This window comes from Schistocerca serialis, chromosome 11 (assembly GCF_023864345.2).
Source record: "Schistocerca serialis cubense isolate TAMUIC-IGC-003099 chromosome 11, iqSchSeri2.2, whole genome shotgun sequence".
In the NCBI taxonomy this organism is placed as follows: domain Eukaryota; kingdom Metazoa; phylum Arthropoda; class Insecta; order Orthoptera; family Acrididae; genus Schistocerca; species Schistocerca serialis.
The window spans coordinates 159045914-159067931 of NC_064648.1; the positions used below are offsets into that span (position 1 = coordinate 159045914).

A 22018-nucleotide genomic window follows, 5' to 3' on the forward strand; every position below is an offset into this window, starting at 1 on the left:
AAAAATAATTCCAGAACTGTAATTTCTTAGACTTTCCTGGCGATTTGATGACATCTCGTGGAAATCGGGTTTTCTGCCGGATATCAGCATCTTCCAAATACGATATTTCGACGTCATTACTTGACGTCTTCATCAGGTGTCCCTGAGACTGTCTCAGAAAACACCTGATGAAGATGTCAAGTAATGATGTCGAAATATCATGTTCGGAAGAGGCTGATATCCGACAGAAAACCCGATTTCCACGAGATGTCAATTCCAGAACTGTTAAAAAGGTGAAGCCCCCTGTGACATTCTATGTGTTACGGATTATAAATCCCATAGAAATAGAGAAAAAAATAATTCCAGAACTGTTAAAAAGGTGAAGCCCCCTGTGACATTCTACACTCCTGGAAATTGAAATAAGAACACCGTGAATTCATTGTCCCAGGAAGGGGAAACTTTATTGACACATTCCTGGGGTCAGATACATCACATGATCACACTGACAGAACCACAGGCACATAGACACAGGCAACAGAGCATGCACAATGTCGGCACTAGTACAGTGTATATCCACCTTTCGCAGCAATGCAGGCTGCTATTCTCCCATGGAGACGATCGTAGAGATGCTGGATGTAGTCCTGTGGAACGGCTTGCCATGCCATTTCCACCTGGCGCCTCAGTTGGACCAGCGTTCGTGCTGGACGTGCAGACCGCGTGAGACGACGCTTCATCCAGTCCCAAACATGCTCAATGGGGGACAGATCCGGAGATCTTGCTGGCCAGGGTAGTTGACTTACACCTTCTAGAGCACGTTGGGTGGCACGGGATACATGCGGACGTGCATTGTCCTGTTGGAACAGCAAGTTCCGTTGCCGGTCTAGGAATGGTAGAACGATGGGTTCGATGACGGTTTGGATGTACCGTGCACTATTCAGTGTCCCCTCGACGATCACCAGTGGTGTACGGCCAGTGTAGGAGATCGCTCCCCACGCCATGATGCCGGGTGTTGGCCCTGTGTGCCTCGGTCGTATGCAGTCCTGATTGTGGCGCTCACCTGCACGGCGCCAAACACGCATACGACCATCATTGGCACCAAGGCAGAAGCGACTCTCATCGCTGAAGACGACACGTCTCCATTCGTCCCTCCATTCACGCCTGTCGCGACACCACTGGAGGCGGGCTGCACGATGTTGGGGCGTGAGCGGAAGACGGCCTAACGGTGTGCGGGACCGTAGCCCAGCTTCATGGAGACGGTTGCGAATGGTCCTCGCCGATACCCCAGGAGCAACGGTGTCCCTAATTTGCTGGGAAGTGGCGGTGCGATCCCCTACGGCACTGCGTAGGATCCTACGGTCTTGGCGTGCATCCGTGCGTCGCTGCGGTCCGGTCCCAGGTCGACGGGCACGTGCACCTTCCGCCGACCACTGGCGACAACATCGATGTACTGTGGAGACCTCACGCCCCACGTGTTGAGCAATTCGGCGGTACGTCCACCCGGCCTCCCGCATGCCCACTATACGCCCTCGCTCAAAGTCCGTCAACTGCACATACGGTTCACGTCCACGCTGTCGCGGCATGCTACCAGTGTTACAGACTGCGATGGAGCTCCGTATGCCACGGCAAACTGGCTGACACTGACGGCGGCGGTGCACAAATGCTGCGCAGCTAGCGCCATTCGACGGCCAACACCGCGGTTCCTGGTGTGTCCGCTGTGCCGTGCGTGTGATCATTGCTTGTACAGCCCTCTCGCAGTGTCCGGAGCAAGTATGGTGGGTCTGACACACCGGCGTCAATGTGTTCTTTTTTCCATTTCCAGGAGTGTATGTGTTACAGTGCATAAATCCCATATAAATAAAGAAAAAAATAATTCCAGAACTGTTAAAAAGGTGAAGCCCCCTGTGACATTCTATGTGTTACGGAGTGTGCTGCCTCCTATTGCTGCCTACTGGCACACCCACGATCAGCGAAAGTGTGACGTCGTTTTTCTATGCTCTACCAGTATTCTTCACCTTGTCAAGATATGTGGAAGTGAGGCGGCATGATGCTATCTGTTATTGCAGACAAAATTTGTTGATAACGTCTGCTCTTTGCAGTAATTTGAGTCTATATTCGGCGCTACACAAATCTTTTAAAGTGTCTTTCGTTAGTAAGTTTCTATTCAAATTATTGCTATTGGGTACCTGCATTGTTTAGCAGTTCCCACCAAAGATGCTCATTAACAGTTACTAGGCGACCAACCCGCATCTCAGAATGGGTGGATATCTTTGGGTAGCGTAGCACATGTGCACAAGGTAATTCCTTCAAACGACGCAGCGTTTCAAGCTTACTGGCAGATTAAAACTGTGTGCCAGACTGAGAGTCGAACTCGGGACCTTCGCCGTTCGTGGAAGTACAGCTGTGAGGACAGGACAGGAGTTGTGCTTGGGTAGCTCAGTTAGTAGAGCGCTTGCCCGCGAAAGGCAAAGGTTTCCAGCTCGAGTCTCAGTCTGGCACACAGTTTTAATCGGCCAGGAAGTTTCATGTCAGTACGCACAACATTGCAGAGTGGAAATTTCATTACGGACACAGGGTTCATTTAACACACTGTGATGTTTTGTCTATTGACAATTATTCAATATTGGTGGGGAATAAAGGATTATTATTATTATTGTAGTCCAGAGATAATCCAATTCAGAGTTCACTTCTCATGACACTGTCTTCGAAATTGTACGGATCTATAGCTTGTCCTCAAGTAGGTTTTTATTAAAGCTATTTCTTTGATATGGTTCACTCCTATGAGTCGTGACACTTTAGCTCGATAATTAATGTCCACACAGGGTGTATAGCTGAAAGTCAAGCTGCAGTGTGATGTCTGAATAGTAGCTTTGGCAACAACTGAAGTTTTTAAATTTAAATTAATGATATCGATCATTTATCGATTAAGAAGTTCTATGGACGTTAGCGTCATCTCAGTTCTGTCAGTTTTCGTATTTTTAACAAAAAATTAAACGAACAGAAATTTACTTTTAATTTGCCTGGCTTCCAATGAAGTGGACTGTTTGACGCAGTGGTGCACAAACTTAATGGAGGCGAATACTCGGTAATGAGATGTTAAAAGCTCGGACACTAAAATTTCGGACACAAAGACCAACAGATGCTAAAGACTGCCAGAAGCTAAAAACGTTAACAATATGTGGTTGGGTTCCTGTAGTGGTTGTGAAACAAAAGCGACGTTCGTTAGAAACTCTTTGAATAAAGCAAGTTGCTGCTTTTCATATAACACTCCATTGCATTGGCTCTTATATTCGTTTATTTAATTTTCTCTACTTTAAAAAGGGGAATTCATGATTTTACTGTAAGAATATTTGAAAAACGGGAAATGTTCATGGCCGGTTCGAATAAATTTTAGTTTCAAAAAAGACCAGTGGGGTTTCGGGTGGGGAGGAAGGTTTATCAGCGAAAATGTGCGCCCTTTATATTTCATGAAAGATTCGAGATATTGGAACGAGAATTTTGGGAAAGATAGTAGGCTGAAGGGCAATGTAATTTTGTTGTATGGGTAACTGTTATATCAATCAAAGTATAGGGGGCAATACATTTTCCTAAACGGAATGATGTACTATATTAACACAGTTCGAAAGCTGTTGAAAGGGTGAATACGTTGACATAGCGATTCTTAATAGCATCAAAATGGAAAGACGCAGCAGCAGGAATTGGCTGTGGCAGTATAAACGCCGCCGATTGGGTCTCTCTTGCTAGGATCTGTCATTGTGTGGTCTGTAAGACAGGACTATATAACTGAAAAAGTCACCTGTTGTGGTACTGGTGTGGAAGTTCAACAGTCAGCACGGGTCCACAAACCAGGTGCCTGCTGCAGAGGCCTATTTGCAGCATTTTCGTCGAGAGGACACTGTCAGAGGCCCCTCAGTTCATCTGGGTGCTCAGTTGCTCCACAGTTGTGTCAACATTCGCCTGTACACACGTCTGCAGCCAAGGTTCACCCCTGCCTTCTACAGGGTGTTACAAAATGTACGGCCAAACTTTCAGGAAACATTATTCCTCACACACAAATAAAAAACGTAAACGCTTAAGTTCCATGTTAGAGCTCATTTTAGTTTCGTCAGTATGTACTGTACTTCCTCGATTCACCGCCAGTTGGCCCAACTGAAGGAAGGTAATGTTGACTTCGGTGCTTGTGTTGACATGTGACTCATTGCTCTACAGTACTAGCATCGAGCACATCAGTACGTAGCATCAACAGGTTAGTGTTCATCACGAACGTGGTTTTGCAGTCAGTGCAATGTTTACAAATGCGGAGTTGGCAGATGCCCATTTGATGTACGGATTAGCACGGGGCAATAGCCGTGGCGCAGTACGTTTGTATCGGGACAGATTTCCAGAACGAAGGTGTCCCGACAGGAAGAAGTTTGAAGCAATTGATCGGCGTCTTAGGGAGCACGGAACATTCCAGCCTATGACTCGCGACTGGGGAAGACCTAGAACGACGAGGACATCTTCAATGGGCGAGGCAATTCTTCGTGCAGTTGGCGATAACCCTAATGTCAGCGTCAGGGAAGTTGCTGCTGTACAAGGTAACGTTGACCACGTCACTGTATGGAGAGTGCTACGGAAGAACCAGTTGTTTCCGTACCGTGTACAGCGTGTGCAGGCACTACCAGCAGCTGACTGGCCTCCACGGGTACACTACTGCGAATGGTTCATCCGACAATGTGTCAATCCTCACTTCAGTGCAAATGTTCTCTTTACGGATGGGCTTCATTCCAACTTGATCAAATTGTAAATTTTCACAATCAACATGTGTGGGCTGAAGAGAATCCGCACGCAATTGTGCAATCACGTCATCAACACAGATTTTCTGTGAACGTTTGGGCAGGCATTGTTGGTGATGTCTCGATTGGGCCCCATGTTCTTCCACCTACGCTCAATGGAGCACGTTATCACGATTTCATACGGGATACTGTACCTGTGCTGCTAGAACATTTACCTTTACAAGTACAACACAACATGTGGTTCATGCACGATGGAGCTCCTGCACATTTCAGTCGAAGTGTTCGTACGCTTCTCAACAACAGATTCGGTGACCGACGGATTGGTAGAGGCGGACCAATTCCATGGCTTCCATTCTCTCCTGACCTCAACGCTCTTGACTTTCATTTATGGGGGCATTTGAAAGCTCTTGTCTACTCAACTCCGGTACCAAATGTAGAGACTCTTCGTGCTCGTATTGTGGACGGCTGTGATACAATACGCCATTCTCCAGGGCTGCATCAGCGCATCAGGGATTCCATGCGACGGAGGGTGGATGCACGTATCCTCGCTAACGGAGGACATTTTGAACATTTCCTGTAACAAAGTATTTGAAGTCACGCTGGTACGTTCTGTTGCTGTGTGTTTCCATTCCATGATTAATGTGATTTGAATAGAAGTAATAAAATGAGCTCTAACATGGAAATTAAGCGTTTCCGGACACATGTCCACACAACATATTTTCTTTATTTGTGTGTGAGGAATGTTTCAAATTAAGTGTTTCCGGACACATGTCCACATAACATATTTTCTTTATTTGTGTGTGAGGAATGTTTCCTGAAAATTTGGCCGTACCTTTTTGTAACACGTTGTATAGCCTTTGGTGCACCACAGTGCCTCGGCGACAGTTTTGGATAGAGACATTTTGCGACACACGGCATGCCTGAACCACAGCAGCATGTAAACAATTTACAAAGTTAGCCGTTTCAGAAATAGTTCCACCTTTGGCGTAAAAGCCAATGGTCATGCCCTTTTGGACGTCAGACAAATCACTCTGTTTCCACATTACGACAACGACTGCACTGTTTTCAGATCTCGGTGGCACGCTTTGTATACCCTCTACTGCTACTGGCGCCACATGCCATCTGTGAGTGGTTCATTGCATGTTGACTGCGAACATAAAAGGTGGCCCAGCAATGTGACTGGACCATGTACACTATGTGATCAAAAGTATCCGGACACTCCCAAAAACATACATTTTTCATAGTAGGTGCAGTGTGCTGCCACCTACAGCCAGGTACTCTATATCAGCGACCTCAGTAGTCACTAGACATCGTAAGAGAGTCGAATCGAGTGCACTGCCGGTCTTCGAACGTAGTCAGGTGCTTGGGCGTCATTTCTGTCATACGTCTGTACGCGAGATTTCCACACACGTAAACATCCCTAGGTCCACTGTTTCCCATGTGATAGTCAAGTCGAAACGTGAAGGGACACGTACAGCACAAAAAGCGTACAGACCAACCTCGTCTGTTGACTGACAGAGACAGCCAACAGTTGAAGGGGTCGCAGTGTGTAATAGGCGGACATCTATCCAGACCATCACACAGGAATCCCAAAGGGCATCAGGATCCACTGCAAGTACGCCACGCTTGGTGTAAGGAGCGTAAACTATTGGACGATTAAACAGTGGAAAAATGTTGTGTGGAGTGACGAATCACAGTAGACAATGTGGCGATCCGATGGCAGGATGTTGGTATGGCGCCGGCCGCGGTGGTCTAGCGCTTCTAGCTGCTTCAGTCCGGAACCGTGGGACTGCTACGGTCGCAGGTTCGAATCCTGCCTCGGGCATGGTTGTGTGTGATGTCCTTAGGTTAGTTAGGTTTAAGTAGTTCTAAGTTCTAGGGGAATGATGACCTAAGATGTTGAGTCCCATAGTGCTCAGAGCCATTTGATTTTTGTTGGTATGGTGAATGCCTGGTGAACCTCATATGACAGCGTGTTTAGTGTCAACAGTAAAATTCGGAGGCGGTGGCGTTACGGTGTTTTGTGTGGCACTATCACAGCACAGGCCTACGTTGATGTTTTAAGCACCTTCTTGCTTCCCACTGTTGAACAATTCGGGGTGTCGGTTGCGTCTTTCAACACTATCGAGCACCTGTTCATAATGCACGGCCTGTGGCGGAGTGGTTACACGAGAGTAGCATCCCTGTAATGGATTGGCCTGCACAGATTCCTGACCTGAATCCTATAGAACACCTTTGGGATGTTTTGGGACGCCGACTTCGTGCCAGGCCTCACCGACCAACATCGATACCTCTCCTCAGTGCAGCACTCCGTGAAGGATGGGCTGCCATTGGCCAAGAAAACTTCCAGCACCTGACTGAACGTATGTCTGCGGGAATGGAAGCTGTCATCAAGGCTGAGGTGGGCCAACACCATACTGAATTCCAGCATTACCGATGGAGGGCGCCGCGAATTTGTGTCATTTTCAGCCAAGTGTCCGGATACTTTTGATCACATAGTGTATATTGCATGTGTTTGGATTTTATGAATGTGTACGTATATATATATATATGCGAGTGTGTGTGTCTGTATTTAAGTACCTGTAACTGTTGAGTGTGTGTGTGTTTGTGTGAGTGAGTTTTGTGGGGGCAATTTTCTAAAAAATAAACGACTGTTGAATTCAGAGTACTACAGTTCCTGTAATTTGAACTACTGCTATATGGGGCTTAGAATAAAAATCCACTGAGAAAATTAATTTACCACCATAACCGCCACAGTCGTGGCCAGTGACCGTTGTTAAAAATTTTGTGCCACTTCATGCAGGGCTAAGGTTCAAAGATTACCTAATGCCAGAGTAAAGATATAAAACTATCTCAATTCCAAACAGCAATTAAAAAACCTGTATGCTGTGCAGATTGACTGTAAGAAAGATAATCCCACTTTCACTTCATTACGTCATGTAAAAAAATTGCTCTGAGCACTATGCGACTTAACTTATGAGGTCATCAGTCGCCTAGAACTTAGAACTAATTAAACGTAACTAACCTAAGGACACCATACACATTCATGCCCGAGGCACGTCATGTAAAGATAACAATGTGCGCCTAAGAATAAATCGGAATATGTTCTTGAAATGCTATTATGAATTGAACTTTGTAACAGTCTTTTAAAATATCAATCAGTTTACTGCATTGGCCTAGTCCGGCACAGCTATAAACACATCAGTCAAATGGTTCAAATGGCTCTGAGCACTATGGGACTTAACATCTGAGGTCATCAGTCCCCTAGAACTTAGAACTACTTAAACCTAACTAACCTAAGGACATCACACACATCCATGCCCGAGGCAGGATTCGAACCTGCGACCGTAGTGGTCGCGCGGCTCCAGGCTAGAACCGCTCGGCCACAGCGGCCGGCTAAACACATCAGTCCAAAACGGGTAGACTGGTAAGACTGGCTGATGCAATTGCAGAAGTTGTTGGTTTCGGCACTGCAACTGGGGTGTGTGGACTCTATTGCTGTTGGCCACTGTTTGGAACCTTGACCGTATGCACATCAGCCTTACGACTACTCCATTGCCAGGTTCTCCAAGCTGGGAGCCGGCTCAGACTTTATTTGCCGATTACATGCAACATCAATCAAAGGATTTTTCCCCAGCCGCTGCCCTTCTCTCATTACTCAGCAAGAATTAGAAATTAATATTTTCCTAGTTCATATTTGAAATTAGTGGTTTAATGGGAAGTGAAAAAAGTCTTATTTAACTGGCCATTAAGACGTGTGATCACTAGCAACTAGCTTCCGTAAGTAACTTCCGCAATTACTTGCTGCAGTGTTTGCATTGAAACAAACTTGCACGAACTTACCTCTGCAAGTCTCCAGGCAAAGTTAATTTTGGTAACTTGCTGCAGGTTCTTGCAGAAGTGCCTGCGCTAGAGCCGCGTTGTTATTTCGGCAACTGGAAGTTTACGGTGTCGTGCTTGAAAACCGAAGCAGCCGCCACCCTTGTGGCAGCATTATCATTGAAGAAAAGCAGTGACGAAAATCGAAAACTTGAGATTCGAAACTGGGACCCAGCTGTAAGCTCTATCGCCAAGGGATCAACATTCTTCGATTTTTGCAAACATAATGCATTTATGTTTAGAAAAAAAAAAACAACGTCCGAACAGGCCTTGGAGGCCCAACTACAGCGACCGGCCGCCATGTCATCCTCAGCCCAAGGCGCCACTGGATGCGGATATGAAGGAACATGTGGTCAGGACACCGCTCTCTCGGCCGTTTGTCAGTTTCCGAGACCAGAGCCGCTACTTCTCAGTCAAGTAGCTCCTCAGTTTGCCTCAGAAGGGCTGAGTGCACCGTGCTTGCCAGACCGAATGGTCACCCATCCAAGTGCTAGCCCAACCCGACAGCGCTTAACTTTGGTGATCTGTCGGGAACCGGTGTTACCACTGCGGCAAGGCCGTTGGCTCGTTCCTGCCTAGACTAAGAATGAAAAGGATTGGCTTAAATTGAAAGACATCTCTACTGCAATTTTACTCTCCCTTCTAGTGAAACAAAGTGATCGGTAATTTCGTGTCGCACTTCCTTGGCTGAGAGTGCCGAAGAATATGCAGGGTGAGTCACCTAACGTTACCGCTGGATATATTTCGTAAACCACATCAAATACTGACGAATCGATTCCACAGGCCGAACGTGAGGAGAGGGGCTAGTGTAATTGGTTAACACAAACCGTAAAAAAATGCACGGAAGTATGTTTTTTAATACAAACCTACGTTTTTTTAAGTGGAACCCCGTTAGTTTTGTTAGCACATCTGAACATATAAACAAATACGTAATCAGTGCCGTTTGTTGCATTGTAAAATGTTAATTACATCCGGAGATGTTGTAACCTAAAGTTGACGCTTGAGTACCACTCCTCCGCTGTTCGATCGTGTGTACCGGAGAGCACCGAATTACGTAGGGATCCAAAGGGAATGGTGATGGACCTTAGGTACAGAAGAGACTGGAACAGCACATTACGTCCACATGCTAACACCTTTTTATTGGTCTTTTTCACTGACGCACATGTACATTACCATGAGGTGTGAGGTACACGTACACACGTGGTTTCCGTTTTCAATTACGGAGTGGAATAGAGTGTGTCCCGACATGTCAGGCCAATAGATGTTCAATGTGGTAGCCATCATTTGCTGCACACAATTGCAATCTCTGGCGTAATGAATGTCGTACACGCCGCAGTACATCTGGTGTAATGTCGCCGCAGGCTGCCACAATACGTTGTTTCATATCCTCTGGGGTTGTAGGCACATCACGGTACACATTCTCCTTTAACGTACCCCACAGAAAGAAGTCGAGAGCTATAAGATCAGGAGAACGGGCTGGCCAATTTATGTGTCCTCCACGTCCTTTGAAACGCCCGTCGAACGTGTACCTCACCCCTCATGGTAATGTACATGTGCCTCAGTGAAAAAGACCAATAAAAAGGTGTTAGCATGTGGACGTAATGTGCTGTTCCAGTATCTTCTGTACCTAAGGTCCATCACCGTTCCCTTTGGATCCCTACGTAGTTCGGTGCTCTCCGATACACACGACCGAACAGCGGAGGAGTGGTTCTCAAGCGTCAACTTTAGGTTACAACATCTCCGGATGTAATTAACATTTTACAATGCAACCAACGGCACTGATTACGTATTTGTTTATATGTTCAGATGTGCTAACAAAACTAACGGGGTTCCACTTAAAAAAACGTAGGTTTGTGTTAAAAAACATACTTCCGTGCATTTTTTTTACGGTTTGTATTAACCAATTACACTAGCCCCTCTCCTCACGTTCGGTCTGTGAAATCCATTCGTCAATATTTGATGTTGTTTACGAAATATATACAGCGGTAATGTTAGGTGACTCACCCTGTATATTTATCGTTCCCCATGACACATTTGTCTGTCTTTGTGCCACTCTCCTTCACAGAGCTACTGAACACACAAAGTTTCCGTAAGTTTGGGAATAACTTCGACCATATTGCCAACTGCGGTCAGTACTTGGAGAAAGATACGAGAAATTGTTTGCACTAACTTGCTGACTTGAGGAAGTCGATTTTCTGTTTTTTTTTTTTTTTTCGATGTCAAATAACTTGCAGAAGTTGCTTCTTCAAGCGACATGTGAAAGTTTACTTGTTAGTGGACACGCCTTTATACCTTTTGTGTGTGTGTGTGTGTGTGTGTGTGCGTGTGTGTGTGTGTGTGTACGTACACTATGTGATCGAAAGTATCCGTACACCTGGCTGAAAATGAGTTACAAGTTCGAGGCGCCCTCCATCGGTAATGCTGGAATTCAGTGTGGTGTTGGCCCACCATTAGCCTTGATGACAGCTTCCACTCTCGCAAGCATACGTCCAATCAGGTGCTGGACGGTTTCTTGGAGAACGGCAGCCTATTCTTCACGGAGTGCTGCACTGAGGAGAGGTATCGATGTCGGTCGGTGAGGCCTGGCACGAAGTCGGCGTTCCAAAACATCCAAAAGGTGTTCTATAGAATTCAGGTCAGGATTCTGTGCAGGCCAGTCTATTACAGGGATTGATTGGCGACTCCATGGAGTGTTCTGTGCACCACGACCAGATAATGGATATAATTGGAAGGAGAAACAGCATTGGTCGTATTTTGTTTTTTGTTTTTTTTTGTTTTATAATTGCATAATCGATTTTCGGTCACTTAGTGACCATCCTTAGTGCTGTAGTATACAATATGCAATTAAAATTGGTAAACTAGTTTATGTGATCTCTCTAAGCTTGTTGATACCAGTGCCTACCAATTTTAATTGTATATTACAGCACTGAGGATGGTCACTAAGTGACCGAAAATCGATTTTGAGGATAATATAAAAAAAGTACGACCAATGCTGTTTCTCCTTCCAAGTATATCACAGGGATGTTACTGTCGCGCGACCACTCCGCCACGGGACGTGCATTATGAACAGGTGCTCGATCGTGTTGAAATACGCAATCGCCATCCCCGAATTGCTCTTCAACAGTTGGAAGCCAGAAGGTGCTTAAAATATTAACGTAGGCCTGTGCTGTGATAGTGCAACGTAAAACAAGGGCTGCAAGCCCCCTCAATGAAAAACACGACCACCGCCTCCGAATTTTACTGTCGGCACTACACACGCTGGCAGATGATGTTCACCGGGCATTCACCATACCCACACCCCGCCATCGGATCGCCAGATTGTGTATCGTGATTCGTCGCTCCACACAACGTTTTCCCACTGTTCGATCGTCCCGTTTTTACGCTCCTACAGCAAGCGAGGCGTCGTTTGGCATTTACCGGCGTGTTGTGTGGATTATGAAATCAAAGTTTTCTCACGTCCCGCCTAACTGTCATAGTACTTGCAGTGGATCCTGTTGCAGTTTGGAATTCTTTTGTAATGGTCTCGATAGATGTCTGCCTATTACACATTACGGCAACGTATGTTGCTGGGGATGCCCGGATGTTTTTGATCACATAGTGTACATGGGTGCGTGTGAGCTTTCGGCATGATATTATCATAGTACCAAAATGTTATTTTGTGTGTAGAATTGTAACTGAGGAAATGTAAACAGTGTAGTGATGCAACTCACAAAAGATACATTTAACTCACAAAGCGTGGCCACGACGTTGGGTACACGGATTTACTTGAAACTATGCACGCCTTTAGTAGGCCATGAGAACAACATAATATGCAAATAGAAAGGTGGACTACTCTGTCAATTCCGAGAAAATCACAAGAGAAGTTTTACGCGTCTGTTACGTACGAAATGTACGAGGTGCATTCAAGTTCTAAGGCCTCCGATTTTTTTTCTAATTAACTGTTGTTGTTGTTGTTGTGGTCTTCAGTCCTGAGACTGGTTTGATGCAGCTCTCCATGCTACTCTATCCTGTGCAAGCTTCTTCATCTCCCAGTACCTACTGCAACCTACATCCCTCTGAATCTGCTTAGTGTATTCATCTCTTAGTCTCCCTCTACGATTTTTACCCTCCACGCTGCCCTCCAATACTAAATTGGTGATCCCTTGATGCCTCAGAATATGTCCTACCAACCGATCCCTTCTTCTGGTCAAGTTGTGCCAAAAACTTCTCTTCTCCCCAATCCTATTCAATACTTCCTCATTAGTTATGTGATCTACCCATCTAATCTTCAGCATTCTTCTGTAGCACCACATTTCGAAAGCTTCTATTCTCTTCTTGTCCAAACTATTTATCGTCCATGTTTCACTTCCATACATGGCTACACTCCATACGAATACTTTCAGAAATGACTTCCTGACACTTAAATCTATACTGGATGTTAACAAATTTCTCTTCTTCAGAAACGCTTTCCTTGCCATTGCCAGCCTACATTTTATATCCTCTCTACTTCGACCATCATCAGTTATTTTGCTCCCCAAATAGCATCACCCGACTTAATTAGACTACATTCCATTATCCTTGTTTTGCTTTTGTTGATTTTTATCTTATATCCTCCTTTCAAGACACTGTCCATTCCATTCAACTGCTCTTCCAAGTCCTTTGCTGTCTCTGACAGAATTACAATCTCATCGGCGAACCTCAAAGTTTTTTTTTCTTCTCCATGAATTTTAATACCTACTCCGAATTTTTCTTTTGTTTCCTTTACTGCTTGCTCAATATACAGGTTGAACAACATCGGGGAGAGGCTACAACCCTGTCTTACTCCCTTCCCAACCACTGCTTCCCTTTCATGTCCCTCGACTCTTATAACTGCCATCTGGTTTCTGTACAAATTGTAAATAGCCTTTCGCTTCCTGTATTTTACCCCTGCCACCTTTAGAATTTGAAAGAGAGTATTCCAGTTAACATTGTCAAAAACTTTCTCTAAGTCTACAAATGCTAGAAACGTAGGTTTACCTTTCCTTAATCTTTCTTCTAAGGTAAGTCGTAAGGTCAGTATTGCCTCACGTGTTCCAGTGTTTCTACGGAATCCAAACTGATCTTCGCCGAGGTTGGCTTCTACTAGTTTTTCCATTCGTCTGTAAAGAATTCGTGTTAGTATTTTGCAGCTGTGACTTATTAAACTGATAGTTCGGTAATTTTCACATCTGTCAACACCTGCTTTCTTTGGGATTGGAATTATTATATTCTTCTTGAAGTCTGAGGGTATTTCGCCTGTTTCATACATCTTGCTCACCAGATGGTAGAGTTTTGTCAGGACTGGCTCTCCCAAGGCCGTCAGTAGTTCCAATGGAATGTTGTCTACTCCGGGGGCCTTGTTTCGACTAAGGTCTTTCAGTGCTCTGTCAAACTCTTCACGCAGTATAATATCTCCCATTTCATCTTCATCTACATCCTCTTCCATTTCCATAATATTGTCCTCAAGTACATCGCCCTTGTATAGACCCTCTATATACTCCTTCCACCTTTCTGCTTTCCCTTCTTTGCTTAGAACTGGGTTTCCATCTGAGCTCTTGATATTCATGCAAGTCGTTCTTTTATCTCCAAAGGTCTCTTTAATTTTCCTGTAGGCAGTATCTATCTTACCCCTAGTGAGATAGGCCTCTACATCCTCACATTTGGCCTCTAGCCATCCCTGCTTAGCCATTTTGCACTTCCTGTCGATCTCATTTTTGAGACGTTTGTATTCCTTTTTGCCTGCTTTATTTACTGCATTTTTATATTTTCTCCTTTCATCAATTAAATTCAATATTTCTTCTGTTACCCAAGGATTTCTACTAGCCCTCGTCTTTTTACCTACTTGATCCTCTGCTGCCTTCGCCACTTCATCCCTCAAAGTTACCCATTCTTCTTCTACTGTATTTCTTTCCCCCATTCCTGTCAATTGTTCCCTTATGCTCTCCCTGAAAGTCTGTACAACCTCTGGTTCTTTCAGTTTATCCAGGTCCCATTTCCTTAAATTCCCACCTTTTTGCAGTTTCTTCAGTTTTAATCTACAGGTCATAACCAATAGATTGTGGTCAGAGTCCACATCTGCCCCTGGAAATGTCTTACAATTTAAAACCTGGTTCCTAAATCTCTGTCTTACCATTATATAATCTATCTGATACCGTTTAGTATCTCCAGCGTTCTTCCATGTATACAACCTTCTTTCATGATTCTTAAACCAAGTGTTAGTTATGATTATGTTGTGCTCTGTGCAAAATTCTACCAGGCGGCTTCCTCTTTCATTTCTTAGCCCCAATCCATATTCACCTACTATGTTTCCTTCTCTCCCTTTTCCTACACTCGAATTCCAGTCACCCATGACTATTAAATTTTCGTCTCCCTTCACAATCTGAATAATTTCTTTTATTTCATCATACATTTCTTCAATTTCTTCGTCATCTGCAGAGCTAGTTGGCATATAAACTTGTACTACTGTAGTAGGTGTGGGCTTCGTATCTATCTTGGCCACAATAATGCGTTCACTATGCTGTTTGTAGTAGCTTACCCGCATTCCTATTTTCCTATTCATTATTAAACCTACTCCTGCATTACCCCTATTTGATTTTGTGTTTATAACCCTGTAGTCACCTGACCAGAAGTCTTGTTCCTCCTGCCACCGAACTTCACTAATTCCCACTATATCTAACTTCAACCTATCCATTTTCCTTTTTAAATTTTCTAACCTACCTGCCCGATTAAGGGATCTGACATTCCACGCCCCGATCCGTAGAACGCCAGTTTTCTTTCTCCTGATGACGACATCCTCTTGAGTAGTCCCCGCCCGGAGATCCGAATGGGGGACTATTTTACCTCCGGAATATTTTACCCAAGAGGACGCCATCATCATTTAATCATACAGTAAAGCTGCATGCCCTCGGGAAAAATTACGGCTGTAGTTTCCCCTTGCTTTCAGCTGTTCGCAGTACCAGCACAGCAAGGCCGTTTTGGTTATTGTTACAAGGCCAGATCAGTCAATCATTCAGACCGTTGCCCTTGCAACTACTGAAAAGGCTGCTGCCCCTCTTCTGGAACCAAACGTTTGTCTGGCCTCTCAACAGATACCCCTCCATTGTGGTTGCACCTACGATATGGCTATCTGTATCGCTGAGGCACGCAAGCCTCCCCACCAACGGCAAGGTCCATGGTTCATGGGGGGGTCTCTAATTAACTACTCACCCGAAATCGATGAAACTGGCGTTACTTCTCGACGTAATCGCCCTGCAGACGTACACATTTTTCACAACGCTGACGCCATGATTCCATGGCAGCGGCGAAGGCTTCTTTAGGAGTCTGTTTTGACCACTGGAAAATCGCTGAGGCAATAGCAGCACGGCTGGTGAATGTGCGGCCATGGAGAGTGTCTTTCATTGTTGGAAAAAGCCAAAAGTCACTAGGAGCCAGGTCAGGTGAGTAGGGAGCATGAGGAATCACTTCAAAGTTGTTATCACGTAGAAACTGTTGCATAACGTTAGCTCGATGTGCGGGTGCGTTGTCTTGGTGAAACAGCACATGTGCAGCCCTTCCCGGACGTTTTTGTTGCAGTGTAGGAAGGAATTTGTTCTTCAAAACATTTTCGTAGGATGCACCTGTTACCGCAGTGCCCTTTGGAAAGCAATGGGTAAGGATTACGCCCTTGCTGTCCCAGAACATGGACACCATCATTTTTTCAGCACTGGCGGTTACCCAAAATTTTTATGGTGGCGGTGAATCTGTGTGCTTCCATTGAGCTGACTGGCGCTTTGTTTCTGCATTGAAAAATGGCATCCACGTCTCATCCATTGTCACAACCGATGAAAAGAAAGTCCCATTCGTGCTGTCGTTGCATGTCAACATTGCTCGGCAACGTGCCTCACGGGCAGCCGTGTGGTCATCCGTCAGCATTCCTGGCACCCACCTGGATGACACTTTTCGCATTTTCAGGTCGTCATGCAGGATTGTGTGCACAGAACCCACAGAAATGCCAACTCTGGAGGTGATCTGTTCGACAGTCATTTGGCGATCCCTCAAAACAATTCTCTCCACTTTCTCGATCGTGTCGTCAGACTGGCTTGTGCAAGCCCGAGGTTGTTTCGGTTTGTTGTCACACGATGTTCTGCCTTCATTAAACTGTCGCAACCCACGAACGCACTTTCGACACATCCATAACTCCATCACCACATGTCTCCTTCAACTGTCGATGAATTTCAGTTGGTTTCACACCACGCAAATTCAGAAAACGAATGATTGCACGCTGTTCAAGTAAGGAAAACGTCGCCATTTTAAGTATTTAAAACAGTTCTTATTCTCGCCGCTGGCGGTAAAATTCCATCTGCCGTACGGTGCTGCCATCTCTGGGACGTATTGACAATGAACGCGGCCTCATTTTAAAACAATGTGCATGTTTCTATCTCTTTCCAGTCGGGAGAAAAAAAATCGGAGGCCTTAGAACTTGAATGCACCTCGTATCTGTGCTGAGATACGTGCCGGGAGAAGTAATGGTGATCAAATGGATGCCCGCACGCTAGCTTAGTGCGTTCAGTCAGAGAGTTAGCTGCCCACGATGACCTTGAGTGGATGTCATGGGACATCCGCCCTGAAGAAATGCAACAAACAGAACGAGATTAAGAACGAAAAAAAAGTGAGTAGCGCTCCTCGTTGCTAGAGGGCAGTGGACGAGACGACAGTGGAAGATGGCTATTTTTTGATGATGTTACTGGGTGTGTTAATATTTGTAAAGGAAAACAATATATTTGAACAATCATGGTCAGAGAAACAGTTGTTGGGCAACAGTATCTGTGTGTGCAGTGACAGCACGATGGAGTCGTAGAATCTCTGACAGCCAGTAGAGAGGAAAGCGGGGATATGCAGCAGGCGGGGATTCGTGGACTGTACAGTGTAACGCATGGACGCAATTTTGGAAATATGTGAGTTGCAGCTTTATTACTAGCAGGATTGATGGCTCAGAAGAATTGCTGTGTAGTATACGGAGATAAAGGTTTGGAGATGGAGAAAACGTTATTATTTGAGGAGATAAAAAGTTTATTTTTACTTTTGTAGACTCGTGTTGTTGGTCCACTTCACCTTTGTAACAGTCGACTTTTTGATAATTACGCTATTGATTGATCCTCTGAGTTAATTTACTGTACCATCGTAGTTATTAGATTAAATTAATTTTCATATTAGAGTCTATAATTGTTTTCTTTGCTACATTACTTCCTAAGTGAAATTTCAGAACCTAAATGTTGAGTCGTGTCTTCTATTGATATTCGGTATGAAGACTATGAACGCAATTTCGCCTGATCAACTGTAGTTAACTTTTAGCAGCATTTTTTGAGCTTTTGCGGAGTCTTGCTGTGTTGCTGTTTCTGCCAGTACTTCATTTTGCAGGTGAGAATCACAATACGCGATTGTCTCGTTTCCTTTGAGCAATGTTGGTTCCGTCAGTTTCTTTATTTTACGAGCGCCATATATCAGTGCAGAAATTTTCGTGTGTTTGAGGTTACTTTCTTATACAGGTCGACATCACAATTTGGTTTTTTATACAGTTACGGTTTTGTTCTTCAAACAGTTCGCACTGACCAAGTCTACAGTACGTGAAATTATGGGTTTGCTTATTTATTTTCTTACGAGCCAAATCAGTTATCACACACGCAGGATTCTTTTCAGTTTGATGTAACTGACGTGCCTTTCAGCTCAGTAGCACATTTAGCTTGTCAGTTCACAATCCAGGTTCGTTCAAATGGCCCTGGGCACTATGGGACTTAACATCCGAGGTCATCAGTCCCCTAAGAACAACTTAAACTTAACTAACCTAAGGACATCACACACATCCATGCCCGAGGCAGGATTCGAACCTGCGACCGTAGCGATCGCGCAGTTCCAGACGGAAGCGTCTAGAACCGATCGGCCACAGCGGTCGGCAATGCAGGTTTGTATTTACAATAACACACACACACACACACGCACACACACACACACACACACACACACACACACACACGCATAATCAAGCAGAGGCTACTAACTTAACAACAGTTTGAAGCCCGCTAGCACTAATATTTTAATCTGCATTTTTTTTTCATTTCTAGGTCGCATTATTTAACATATATGACGTTTGAGAAGTAATATGATGAAAAAACTGACGTGCGTATTCATGAACTTGTAGTGAATTTCATATTTTATTTTAGTATTTACAATTTTTTAATCAAATTTTCAAGGACGAGGGACAGACTTGGAAAGCCAAAGTCAGAGTTCGATAAATGATGATGCGAATGACGTTATTCACAAACAGTAATATAGTAAATCATAAAGTGCCAGACAACAAGAGTGATCTGCAGTTACTTGTCGGGTTTGCTCTCGACATCACTCGCTGCAGGATGGTATCTGTCATACAGACATAGACAACATAAATTGAAACGGTGTCGAGTGCATCGAATGAACGCAGTTTTGCCGCATTTGTCGGGGAATGTTCAGAATTTCTAAGGGAAAACACACATCCTTGACATTTCGAAAAATTTCTCTTTCTTCAGACAGTGCAGATTAAAAATATACACCACTGGCCATTAAAATTAATAAACCAAGAAGAAATGCAGATGATAAATGGGTATTCATTCGACAAATATATTATACTAGAATTGACATGTGGTTACATTTTCACGCAATTTCGGTGCACAGATCCTGAGAAATCAGTACCCAGAACCTCTGGTCGTAATAACGGCCTTGATACGCCTGGGCATTGAGTCAAACAGAGCTTGGATGGCGTGTACAGGTACAGCTGCCCATGCAGCTTCAACACGATACCACAGTGCATCAAGAGTAGTGACTGGCGTCTTGTGACGAGCCAGTTGCTCGGCCACCATTGACCTGACGTTTTCAATTGGTAAGGAATCTGGAGAATGTGCTGGCCAGGGCAGCAGTCAAACATTTTGTGTATACAGAAAGGCCCGTACAGGACCTGCAACATGCGGTCGTGCATTATCCTGCAAAATGTAGGGTTTCGCAGAGATCGAATGAAGGGTAGAGCCACGGGTCGTAACACATCTGAAATGTAACGTCCATTGTTCAAAGTGGCACCAATGCGAACAAGAGGTGACCAAGACGTGTAACCAATGGCACCCTACACCATCACGCCGGGTGATACGCCAGTATGGCGATGACGAATACACGCTTCCAATGTGCGTTCACCGCGATGTCGCCAAACACGCATTCGACCATCATGATGCTGTAAACAGAACCTGGATTCATCCGAAAAAATGACGTTTTGCTATTCGTGCACCCAGGTTCGTCGTCGAGCACACCATCGCAGGCGCTCCTGTCTGTGATGCAGCGTCAAGGGTAACCGCAGCCACGGTCTCCGAGCTGATAGTCCGTGCTGCTGCAAACGTCGTCGAGCTGTTCGTGCAGATGGTTGTTGTCTTGCAGACGTCCCCATCTGTTGACTCAGGGATCGAGACGTGGCTGCACGATCCGTTACAGCCGTGCGGATAAGATGCCTGTCGTGTCGACTGCTAGTGATAGGAGGCCGTTGGGATCCAACACGGTGTTCCGTATTACCCTCCTGAACCCACCGATTCCATATTCTGGTAACAGTCATTGGATCTCGACCGACGCGAGCAGCAATGTCGCGATACGATAAACCGCAATCGGGATAGGCTACAATCCGACCTTTATCAAAGTCGGAAACGTGATGGTACGCATTTCTCCTCCTTACACGAGGCATCACAAAACGTTTCACCAGGCAACGCCGGTCAACTGCTGTTTGTGTATGAGAAATCGGTTGGAAACTTTCCTCATGTCAGCACGTTGTAGGTGTCGCCACCGGCGCCAACCTTGTGTGAACAGTCTGAAAAGCTAATCATTTGCAAATCACAGCATCTTCTTCCTGTCGGTTAAATTTCTCGTCTGTAGCACGTCATATTCGTGGTGTAGCAATTTTAATGGCCAGTAGTGTAGTTCTTTCTGTTTAGTCCTGTCCGCTACTGTCCTCTAGCAGATTAAAATTGGAACTCCTTACTCGACTGAACACGCTTCAGATCATCTGTCACTTCGCGCGCATGAGTCACTCTCCCGATACACAGGGTCCCGGCAGGAGCGATGTAAGGTCTGCATCTACAGGTCTGCACCTACATCCACGTCACTGCCCTACAAGTCATTCTTAAGTGGTTGGCAGAGGGTTGTTCATCGAAACACTTTCTCTCTATTTCTGTACAGTTCCACTTTTGAATAGCACGCAGGATAAACGAACGCTTCAACCGTCCCATGACAGCCCCCCCGTTTCACTTATTGTAGTTACGATGTTCCTTTCTCTCTATGTACAGGCTGACAATTATTGAACTATGTGAAGAAAACTTAAATTACTTACAAACTACGGCGTGTACACACTTGATTCAAAATGTAAATGTCGTTACAGATATTCGGATTTAGGTTATGACATGTTGGATATGCCTGTCATCATTGTGGATGATGTGGCGCAGACGAATAGCGAAATTCTGCATGACCCGCTGAAGTGTCGCAACATCGATGATTACCTCCTGAATGGCTGTTGTCAGCTGAGCAATGGTGTCTGGGTTATTGCTGTACACCTTGTCTTTACAGCCCCACAGAAAGGAGTCACACGTGTTCAGATCCGAAGAACATCGAGCCCTATGCCAGCGGCCTCTGGGTACCCCAGAGCCAAAATGTGGTTCCGAAAGTGCTCCTCAAGGACACCAAATACTCTCCTGCTTTGATGGGGTCGAGCTCCGTCTTGCATGAACCAAATCTTGTCGTAATCAGAGTCACTTTGGGTAACGAGGACGAAATAATCTTCCAAAACCTTGGTAGTCACTGTGCTAGACATGGGCAAACTCGTTCATCCTTGGGAACTAGTTCACTGCTGATCGCTCTTTTTTTGGGAACCGTTCATTTTTACTCGGGTCATTTTTGCTCTGTATTTGGTTCTTATGAAAAATTGAAAATTAGTAGCATAGGTGACTGAAGACGGAGGGCGCCAAGACGGAGCACTTGCCTTCCCCCTTCAGTACAGAGACTCTACTCTATTCATAACACAATTCTCACACACTTGTAATTTTCGTGATTCTGCAAAACCTCTCATTTAGCCAACTGTACCGTTATGTGGCTGACCACAGAGAAATAATATAAGGTGTCGCACGAAAAACCGGCCCCGAGTACAGACCACTCGTCAATTACGTACGATTTGTTGACCGCCAGGAGCGGAATAGATAAACATGTATTAATTAGGCAGTGAAGAAATAACAAATAAGCTAATGCAAACAACGGCTTCGAAACAATAGATGACGATTGGTGAGTGACAATGAGCAGTCCAGTACCCCGGGCCGATTTTTCGTGTGCCGCCCTGTACCACTGAAAGAACATTGTAGGAG

General features: G+C 45.0%; 1 protein-coding gene across 2 annotated transcripts in view; it reads left to right on the forward strand.

The window, feature by feature from the left end:
- LOC126426795 (neprilysin-2-like) overlaps positions 1 to 22018 on the forward strand; it is a 238528-nt gene that overhangs the window by 94599 nt on the left and 121911 nt on the right. The gene's annotated exons all lie outside the window — the stretch shown is intronic.